The following is an 11,659-nucleotide window of genomic DNA, read 5'->3' as shown; positions in this document are numbered from 1 at the left end:
AACCAACAAAACTATGGTATGTTATACATTTTCTGTTAAACAAACTATTCCTGAATCTGAAAATTTAAAAATTGCATTGAAAAAATTGGATGAATTTCCTTTTGCGAGGAAGAGTATTTCAACTTTGAAGAGCTTAGTTTCGGCGAAGAAAAAACATTTTGAAAAAATTTACGCAGTAGATGGTGTATCTTTTACCAAACAATAAAAATGTTTGCGGAAAATTTTTGTAAATGCTTCTTTGTCTCAAAATCTTCAAAATAGTGGTTTTTCATCAATTTTTCATCTGGATTTTGCTTAAAAAAACATTCATAACTTTTGACACATCTTTTTAGAAAAATTTTCCGCAAAATTTAAAATAGCTCAATTCTTTGCGGAAAGTTTGAAAAAAGTTCGAAACAAAAAGGTTAATTACCCATTAAAACTTAGCACTTTTTATAAAAGAAGGTGATGCAACATATTGTTAACGTCTTTTTAAAATTCATAACGTCATTTTTGCAATTAAGTTCTTAATTACTCTTAAGGGGTTTGATTAAAAAGCGATTTATAAAGGCAATTCTTTGTTAAAAGTGTTAAAGAATCTAAAACATAACTTTTATGTTCAGATACTAAAATCAATTTTCTGACTATGGTCAGAGCCCTTAAGTATATTTTCATTTGACTAAATTAATAAAAGAACGTTCCTACGGCCGGGCGAAAACTTTTATCTTCGCCCCTTAATTCCGTGAATAAACAATTTATTTATTTTCCTCCTATTCAATAAAGTTTTTAGTTACGAGAGTTGGGCCGATCATTTTTTGTCGTTTGGTTGGGGGTGACCTAATTTTTAATTTTGATCTAATTTATATTGATATTTACTTTTATTTTTTTGTATTCATTGAGATTTACTTTAATTCAATTAGAATATTGAGCTTAAATGTGACTCAAAACAATAACAACTTGTACATTGTTATGAATTTTTTTGAGGTTTGATGCTGGAAAGGGAATAAGGTCCCGAATAAACGTCTCGCCCGCCCAATGATTTTGAAAAATTTCTGAACCCCCCGTGTTTATTTATTTAAAAAAATATTTTAGCTCCACTGGTATTATCTTATAATTGTCTTATTTGCGGTTTTTGAGGGTAAAATTTTGGACCCCATGTTTATTAGATTTTGAAAAGATTTCGGACCCCGCCCCCTTTTATCTGGACCCCTCTACTATTCGGGACTTTAGAGTACTTTTAACCCTTAATCTCCATCTAGAGATATATTGGTTCACTTCTTCAAATGTCAATTTCGGTTCTCAAAAAAGAAGATTTTTAGGAAATGTGCTGGGTATGCGTTCGAGGAAAAATCAATCACTATTTTTTCATAGAAAAATCAACTTGGCGAAAGTAGCAAATGTTTGCTTTATTAATTAGATAATTTTCTTGAAACATTGGAAAATACAGGAAAGTGTTGGGAACTGCACGGAACAGTAGTATATGACAAACAAAAATATGAGCTACCTGTCCAATATCTTGCGTGAAGCTATGAGTGCTTCCTCGGTATCGCAAATATAAAAGATTCAGATAACAATATTTCAATTTTAAAGCCATGTGTTTTAAACATCTGTTTCCCAGGCATAGCCTTCCTGGAAAATTTGATCTGTTGGCCAAAAGTTTCAAAAATCTTATTCCTAGAAATGAAGATCTGTTTCTCCTCAAAACCTATATTTTTAATCTCAAAGTATCTTACCTAGAAAATTTGGTCTGTTTCCACAACTTTTAGAACTTTCAAAATCAAAATTTTGATCTGTTCTCCCATAGGGAATAGGATATCTGTTTCCCTCTCCTGGAAATTTTCATCTGTTTCCCTTGCCTTTTGTTATTGATATATGTCTTTGCCCATAAAGTTCAATCTGTTTCCAATAGTGAGGTCAGGTAGCACATAAAACGTAAGAATACTTCAGATGGTGATTAAAGTATGAAATTTGGCACAGATGATCCTCAGAGGGTCTAAAACTTAATTTTAAACAGTAACACCAAATTTTGCCACCTGGCCACCTGCCAGATGCCGTCATCAGGTGGCTGGGCAAAAAATTATTTTTTTGAAAATATTCAAAATCTGATGGTTCCCCTCAAATTGGACTCAAATCGGATTAATCAAATTGAAATCAAAATTTTGCAACTAGTAAGGTGGTTTGATGAATAAGTTCAATGGCTAAAAGAGGTCCCAAAAAATATTGGCTAGAATAAGGGGCACAGAAATAAGAAAAACGTTTTTTTTAATTTTGGCCCCAAAGGTAAAATTTTCATGGTGTAAGAAAAGTCAAACAGCTTAAAAGAACCCCTAAAAAGAGAAAGTTAGTCAGCGTAAGATACAAAAAATACAGTGAGCAGCAACAATTTTCGATCTTTTTGGCAATCTCTCATTTTGGGGAGGAATAAGCGCCCTCTTGAACCCCTGGTAGATACACAACACTCCTCTTGCTTTTGCTTTTCGTGATTTAATAATGATGGTCGTTTCCAACTCATGGAAAAATGGAAAAGTCAAGAGCAAATCATGCAAGAGCGCAAATTAAAACGAAGCGCGAAAAAAAATTAACACTGCATTTTTTAAAAGGCGCTAAACGATCGTTAGATTGTAGCGGAAGGGCGCTAAATCGCCCAATTAAACATCGACGGAATTTTGACGCCCCCTTGAATAGCTCTTTTGGCGCCCCTCTCAGTTCTGTCTGGGGTGTGCAGAACACACCCTGCAACCCCTGCCAGACACCGCCACTGTTTTTGGAAACAGATATCTGTTTCCCAATTTATCATATGACGTCATCAGCTGGAAGTAGGGAAACAGATAGTTCTAAGGAAAAGGTTTTTCCTAGAAAATCGGATCTGTTTCCCCAGCTCTCTCCTGGAAAAGGGAAACAGATATTTTGGGGAAATGGGCTTGTTGGCATGGCTCGCTGCTTCTGTAATATAGCAGTATAGAGGTGTGCCGCTGGCGTTTGAAAAGTGAACTCTATCAATCAGGTCGAGGATATGAATGTTTTTAATCAGGGGGATGCATGCAGTTTAGGTCAGAGCAAGTTTCTTTGTCAGATTCATAATAGTTCTTTATTCTATTGACTATGATAAAAGGGTCTAAATTGTGTAGATCTAGATTAAAAAATTCTTCTCACCGCCCCCGCCTCTTCTTCGCCTCAACCCTCCCGCCCTTCACACAATCCTTTTCAAAAAAAATTCGTAAGGATTAAATCTAGTCGGGTTTAACTGTAATATACTAAGACCACCGAGTATACTACGACTTAAGTCGTATTACACAGTCACTTTGTAGAATTGAAATGTTAAAAACATTATTATGACGTTGTCTTATTATACTAAGAAATACGGCAAGGTCTTAGTATGCTACAGTTAAATGCGACTGTATGCAAATTGTCAGTCGGTGGAAGTATAAGGAACACAATCTTGCAATGCAATGAACAGTTCTCTTTTTCTTTATATTTTGGTATGTTGCTCTATTTCTATTCGTTTAAGTTGAGTTGCAGGAGTAGGAGGCTCTGTAGTTTTTATTTGAGAATCAATTGTAAAAGGGGTTACGCACGATACGAAAATCTCGTGTTCGCAAGCGAAAGGTTTTTTACACTACATACCGTAGGATTGCTAAACTTCCTTATTCCCAGCGAAACTTTCCGATTGCTAGTGTACAACGGAAAAGGACCAAAACGCCACAAAAATAGATTTAACACCGATTTTAGCCAGAGACACACCTAGAAGCAAAAAGATCCCTGAGACGGGGCAGATATGTTATTCCGGAAATGAGAAAGTTAGCCATTTTATGATACAATTTTAAAAAGTTGTACCCAGCTGTTTGCGTGATGCGTGATCGGGAAATAATTCGAGGCATGATTTGGGCTATTTTCGCGATATTTGCATGGTGAACAAACCTTTTTTGGTAATTTTCATGATCGTCACATGAAGTTGAAGTTGGTTTGATATTCTACGTTTGACGTTTGATATTCGTTTGATATTCGTTTGATATTCTCAAATTTGCGTTTTGAAGTTTTTGTGACTACTTTTGGAATTGGAAACTATTGGAAGCCAATAGAGTTTATTCTCAAGGGTGTGTGTGCAAAATTTCAGCGCTCTCCCTCGCAGCGTGCTCCCTCTAAAAATTTGTAACCGTTAAACTCATTTCGGCCGAAATGACAAGTTCGGCTCCTGTGGGGGAGAGCGGTTATCTTTGGAACTGGAAACTATTGGAAGCCAATAGAGTTTATTCTCAAGGGTGTGTGTGCAAAATTTCAGCGCTCTCCCTCGCAGCGTGCTCCCTCTAAAAATTTGTAACCGTTACACATCATTTCGGCCGAAATGACAAGTTGGGCTCCTATGGGGGAGAGCGGTTATCTTTGGAACTGGAAACTATTGGAAGCCAATAGAGTTTATTCTCAAGGGTGTGTGTGCAAAATTTCAGCGCTCTCCCTCGCAGCGTGCTCCCTCTAAAAATTTGTAACCGTTAAACTCATTTCGGCCGAAATGACAAGTTGGGCTCCTGTGGGGGAGAGCAGTTATCTTTGGAACTGGAAACTATTGGAAGCCAATAGAGTTTATTCTCAAGGGTGTGTGTGCAAAATTTCAGCGCTCTCCGTCGCGCAGCGTGCTCCCTCTAAAAATTTGTAACCGTTAAACTCATTTCGGCCGAAATGACAAGTTGGGCTCCTGTGGGGGAGAGCGGTTATCTTTGGAACTGGAAACTATTGGAAGCCAATAGAGTTTATTCTCAAGGGTGTGTGTGCAAAATTTCAGCGCTCTCCGTCGCAGCGTGCTCCCTCTAAAAATTTGTAACCGTTAAACCTCATTTTGGCCGAAATGACAGTTGGGCTCCTGTGGGGGAGAGCGCTGAAATTTTGCACACACACCCTTGAGAATAAACTCTATTGGCTTCCAATAATTTCCAGTTCCAAAGATAACCGCTCTCCCCCACAGGAGCCCAACTTGTCATTTCGGCCGAAATGAGTTTACGGTTACAAATTTTTAGAGGGAGCACGCTGCGAGGGAGAGCGCTGAAATTTTGCACACACACCCTTAAGAATAAACTCTATTGGCTTCCAATAGTTTCCAATTCCAAAGATAACCGCTCTCCCCCACAGGAGCCCAACTTGTCATTTCGGCCGAAATGAGGTTTGACGGTTACAAATTTTTAGAGGGAGCACGCTGCGACGGAGAGCGCTGAAACTTTGCACACACACCCTTGAGAATAAACTCTATTGGCTTCCAATAGTTTCCAATTCCAAAGATAACCGCTCTCCCCCACAGGAGCCCAACTTGTCATTTCGGCTGAAATGAGTTTAACGGTTACAAATTTTTAGAGGGAGCACGCTGCGACGGAGAGTGCTGAAATTTTGCACACACACCCTTGAGAATAAACTCTATTGGCTTCCAATAGTTTCCAATTCCAAAGATAACCGCTCTCCCCCACAGGAGCCCAACTTGTCATTTCGGCCGAAATGCGAGGTTTGACGGTTACAAATTTTTAGAGGGAGCACGCTGCGACGGAGAGTGCTGAAATTTTGCACACACACCCTTGAGAATAAACTCTATTGGCTTCCAATAGTTTCCAGTTCCAAAGATAACTGCTCTCCCCCACAGGAGCCCAACTTGTCATTTCGGCCGAAATGAGTTTAACGGTTACAAATTTTTAGAGGGAGCACGCTGCGACGGAGAGTGCTGAAATTTTGCACATACACCCTTGAGAATAAACTCTATTGGCTTCCAATAGTTTCCAGTTCCAAAGATAACCGCTCTCCCCCACAGGAGCCCAACTTGTCATATCGGCCGAAATGAGTTTAACGGTTACAAATTTTTAGAGGGAGCACGCTGCGACGGAGAGTGCTGAAATTTTGCACAGACACCCTTGAGAATAAACTCTATTGGCTTCCAATAGTTTCCAGTTCCAAAGATAACCGCTCTCCCCCACAGGAGCCCAACTTGTCATTTCGGCCGAAATGAGTTTAACGGTTACAAATTTTTAGAGGGAGCACGCTGCGAGGGAGAGCGCTGAAATTTTGCACACACACCCTTGAGAATAAACTCTATTGGCTTCCAATAGTTTCCAATTCCAAAAGTAGTCACAAAAACTTCAAAACGCAAATTTGAGAATATCAAACGAATATCAAACGTCAAACGTAGAATATCAAACCAACTTCAACTTCATGATCGTCACGAGAGCAAGGAAAATTTCTATCAATGCATTTTAAACATGTACAAACAACTCTGGTGAACCAAAAGAAAGTTGATCTCATCCACCAAATTGAACAGATTGAATCAGTACAAAAGAACTTCTTCAATAAAATCAAAGGCCTTAGTGCTTTCGATTATTGGGAACAATTGAAAATGTTGAAAATGTATTCTCTACAAAGGAGGAGAGAGAGATACAGAATTATTTATATTTGGTCGATACTAGAGGGTATAGTACCAAATTTCAGCCACACCGAAGGAGATGGCACTGTAAAAGGTGGTGTCTCGTCTTCAAATACAAGCCGTCATGGTCGAAAATGCGAACTACGAACAATCGAACGAAGTAGCTTTCGCAAATTTATTTGTGAGAGCTTAGCTGTACAGGGTCCAAAACTCTTCAACAGTATTCCCTCTGACATACGAAATATCACTGGCTGTTCAAAAGATTCCTTCAAGAAACGACTCGATAAATATCTGTGCTCTATACCCGACGAACCTCACACTACGTCGCGACAAACAAGATTGGCTGAATCAAATGCTCTTTTCGATCAAATAATACGTGTTGGGCTCAACGAGCTGGACAGATGAATATCATCAAATCAAACTGAAGTATACTGAAGAAGTATTGATATTCTATTTTCAAAACAAACTGCTTTTTTGAAGTTTTTTTAACTCAAATATGTTAAAATTTCAACGTAAAATACTTTTTCTCTTTTCTCGTTATCTTAAATCAGGGGGTAATGAATATCTACAAAAATTGATCTTGTTCATCAAAAATTGAGAATATTTTACAATAAGAAAACCAAAGGAAAATTTATATTTTCAAAATAGATGAAATATTTTGCATATACTTTCATATATAAAATATTGGAAAAAAAATTTAATATATAAAATATTGGAGAAAAGGTAAAATATATAAAATATTGAAAAAAAGGTAAAAAATTATACCATCCAAAAGTTATATTTTTTGAAATGCATGTCAAAAAGTAAAAAACTTTCAAAACAGGGAAACAATTTCATAATTTCAAACATACACTTTTTTTAATATAAGAACAATTTTATAAGAACAATGCTGAGCCTGAAACTACTCAATTTCAATCAATTTAGGAGTCAGAGTAATAAAAATTGGGTATAATTCCTAAAATACCCGACTTACATCCTATTAATAAGAACATGATAGAAGCTTAAAGTGCAAAAAAAAAAAGAAAAAAAGAACAGTCGAGGCTCAGAAAAATTTTACTGGTTCTTATATAAAAAAAAGTGTAATGCAAAAGAAGAAAAAATAATCTCATATATATATACTGGGAAACATTCTCATAATCTGAAAGAACGTCGAAAGGAAAAAATTCCCCTAGCAGAAGGCATTTTGTGATTTTCAAAAGCATGCTGCAAAAGCAAAAATGTCACATGATTGGCAATCATAATTTCCAAAATTTCCAAAAAGAAGAAAAGTCTTCATGGCAGGATATTACTTGAAAAAATTTTCAATTGAGGCGAAAATAAAAAAATGTAGCGTTTCTGGAAACCAACCGGGAAAAAAAATAATTTTCTGATCTGGTCGCAGACTATGGGTTCATCTATATAGTTCATTATAAAAGAAATCAAGTTGGAGCATTTAAGCTATAAAAGTAGTTTGGTTAGATATTCCCACTTGTAGATCAAGAATTGTTTGTTAGTTAGTAGTTGATACATTAGTATATTCAGGGCTTACTTCATACTGTTTGTACATAAAAGTTATTGTTAAAGTTCTATTCATAATCTTACATATTACTTTAAAAAGTCATCAAAAAAATCAAATAAAATTTTTTTTTCTGGCCGGCCGCATCAAAGCTTTTTTCCTTCACCCGCATTCCGGAAACACTACATTTTTTTTTATTTTTGCCTGACAGCAAAACTTTTCTACATTTTTTAAATGCACGTGGAAGAAAATGTCAAGTTAACGACAAACATTTTCCACATTTTAAACGCACGGGGAAGAAAATGTCCAAGTTCACAGCAAAAATTTCCACGTTAAATGTCCAAATTCACAACCAAAAGTTTTCCACGTTTTAAGCGCACATGGAGGAAAATGTCCAAATTCACAACCAAAGGTTTTCCACGTTTAAAATGCACGTGGAAGAAAATGTCCAAATTCACAGCAAAAGTTTCCACGTTTTAAAAAACGCACGTGCAAGAGAATGTCCAAACTCACAACCAAAAGTTTTCCACGTTTTAAACGCACGAGGAAGAAAATGTCCAAATTCATAACCAAAAGTTTTCCACGTTTAAAACGCACGTAGAAGAAAGTGTCCAAATTCACAGCAAAAATTTCCAAGTTTTAAACACACGTGTGCAAGAAAATGTCCAAATTCACAACCAAAAGTTTTCCACGTTGCATTTTTAAAACATCGCAATCATCAATCAGTAAATTTTGCTCTGGGTTTAAATTTTTACATTAAAGCTAACCAGTTCATATCCAACCACAACCATTTCCTTGGGTGCCGCATCTACCATCTGACCATCATAAAAAAGTGAGTTCAAACTTTTTTGATGTCGCAAGTATTTAATTTTTCAAATATAGCATGGACAGATTTTATCCACAAATATTCAGACAACTGCCTTGTTAGAATTTGTGTAAATATACGGGCAAAATTGAAGTTAGTTTGTTGTGAAAGTTGATAAAATATCGACCGGATAAAATAATCCTGTTTTTCAAGAAGAGATTGCATCAATCTCTCATGCCAAACCAAAGGAAACATCAAATTCAGGAAGGAATGATAAGAAATTTTCATCAACCATTTCTTGTAACAATCACACAAAAATCATGATCCAATTCAACTCATTAAAGCATAAAAAACAAAGAAAAATAGCGAAAGAGCGGTAGCAACCAGTTGTTTATTTTTGCCGCCATCTTTGTTTTGACTGTTAAAAGGCAGTATGGTCCGATCAACAATACGCTTCCGAACCGAGCGACGTTTCCCGATCGAGAAGGATACTTATATTTTCCCTCGACGTTTCTCGAAGAAATGACGTATTCATCGTCGTATGAAAAACATCCTACTGTTTTTCACGCCGGAGCTCGATTTAAAAAGAGATTTGGAAAAAATCCATTACGTAATGCTTCCAACAGACAGTCGGGTGTAGCTGACAATTCTCGATATTGGGACTTATAGTCGCGCGGCTGAGGTCGAAAAACGTTTCATTTCGTGATACATATTTTAGATTCCAAAAAAAACAACGGAAACTCGCGAATTAGTATGTGTAGATTACAAAATCAAAAAGTTTCCACGATATTATCGTGCAAGTAACGAGTAATTGGCGATTTTTTGCGTTTCCAGGCAAAATTGCAAGGCCTGGAAGGGGCCTGGAAGTTCATGATTTTTGGGGGGTCTTCAAATTAAAAAAAGACCTATACCACATGATAGAGCTCTTCAAACTGAGCAAAAAAGTGTATTACACAACCAAAGTCCCAACTTCTCTAGATCAAAAGTTATGGGCCTATTTGTGGTAAAAAACTGATGGAAAAGCAGGAATTCCCCACAATCGCATAATTTATGCAAAATTAAACACCTTTTTGACCACAAATAGGCCCATAATTTTGATCTAGAGAAGTTGGACTTTGGTGTAATACACTTTTTTGCTCAGTTTGAAAGCTATCATGTGATATAGGTTTTTTTTAATTGAATACCCCCCAAAAATCATGAATTTCCAAGCCTTGCAATTTTGCCTGGAAACGCAAAAAATCGCCATTTACTCGTTACTTGCACGATAATATCGTGGAAACTTTTTGATTTTGGAATCTACATATACTAATTCAAGAGTTTCCATCGAAAAAAGTGGAATCTAAGAGGTGTATCACGAAAATCATTTTCTAGCCACTTTTTTCGACCTCAGCCGCGCGACTATTAAGACAGTTGCACACGACGACGAAAGTCTGAATGGAAACAAGGCTGAAAAAGGGTAAAAATCGATTTTATCACTCCGCATATCAGCTTTTTTTCCCACGCTTTTGCCAAAAGAATCGCACTCGCTCGCTGCGCTCGCTCGTGCGTAATAAGGGATTGCAAATCTGTTATTGATGTTTGTTTCTCATTTTTAATCATACCAGACTCCCGCGCTCGATAGGATCGATCATCGGAACGGCTCGATAGGATCGATCATCGGAACGGATCGATATGTGATCGATGGATTACTTAACGATCCGGATAGGAGATCGATAGAGGATCGATACTCAAGATTTTTTTAAGCTTATGATTAGTTATCGATTATTTATCGATAGCTATCATCGATCTTTTACATAGCTGTCAACTTCGCCTCACAAAAATGCGGGAGAGCTCCAAGTCGGAAAAATTTTCCCCGATAATCCGATTTTTCAAAATCGGAAAATCGGGAGATCGGGGAAATTTTCTCGTAAAATCCGATTTTTTGGAAATTTTTTTCGGGAAATTGGGGAATTTTCGTTCCGATCTTTCAAAATCCAGAAATTTCGCCGTTTGGTTTTTCCAAAATCAGAAAATTTTTGGAAATGCGGGAGATGCGGGAGAAAATCCCAAAGATGCGGGAGATTTGGCAGAATTTTCTTCACGCGGGAGAAATCGTTGACATGCGGGAGTCTCCCGCTCAATGCGGGAGAGTTGACAGCTATGCTTTTATCGATTGATGTATGATCGATACATGATAGATGCATAATCGATTTATAATCGATGCATACTCGATTAACGATCGATGACGAATCGATGAGGAATCAATTAACGATCGATGGCGAATCGATATACTCGATTGAAATACTAGCTCGATAAATGGGTCAACGAAGGATCGATACTCAAGATTTTTTAATGGCTGAATCTTCCATCGATCTCCTATCCGGATCGTTAAGTAATCCATCGATCACATATCGATCCGTCATCGAGCTGTTCCGATCATCGATCCTATCGAGTGCGGGAGTCTGGATTATATCTCTCAACTTCAATTGCAATTACATACCGTAAGTTGGTCTAATGTCGACATCCGTCTTCTAATTTCAACATCCTTCTTTATAGATTGGAATAATAAGAAGATCGAAATCACTGATATACTAAAGATTTTTTCCTCTCATCGCGCTAATCAAAGTAAATCAGCGATTCCGACCTTCCTCAGTTTCTATTGTTCCTATCTCTATAGAAGGGTGTCGAAATTAGAAGACGTATGTCGACATTAGACCAACTTACGGTAGTTTTCTTGTTATTTGGATTTTTAACATTTTTTCTCAAAATGATGCGACCTCGCCAAATGCTTCTAGTCTACGTCACTGGGCTCAGCGTCATAAAAAATTATCGAAACGCAAAGTTTCAGCCAAAGTAGAACTTAGTGTAGAGGCTCTGAGGCCAGTTTGTGTAAACCGCAGGTTACAGGTCGCAGGTCACAGGTTACAGGTCACAGGTTACAGGTCACATGTTACAGGTTACAGGTCACAGGTTACAGGTCACAGGTTACAGGTCAACAAAGTGCAAACCG

The sequence above is a fragment of the Clytia hemisphaerica genome, unplaced genomic scaffold (genome assembly GCF_902728285.1).
Source record: "Clytia hemisphaerica strain Z4C2 unplaced genomic scaffold, Clytia hemisphaerica genome assembly, whole genome shotgun sequence".
Lineage (NCBI taxonomy): Eukaryota > Metazoa > Cnidaria > Hydrozoa > Leptothecata > Clytiidae > Clytia > Clytia hemisphaerica.
Note: the sequence above shows the minus strand (reverse complement) of the source record.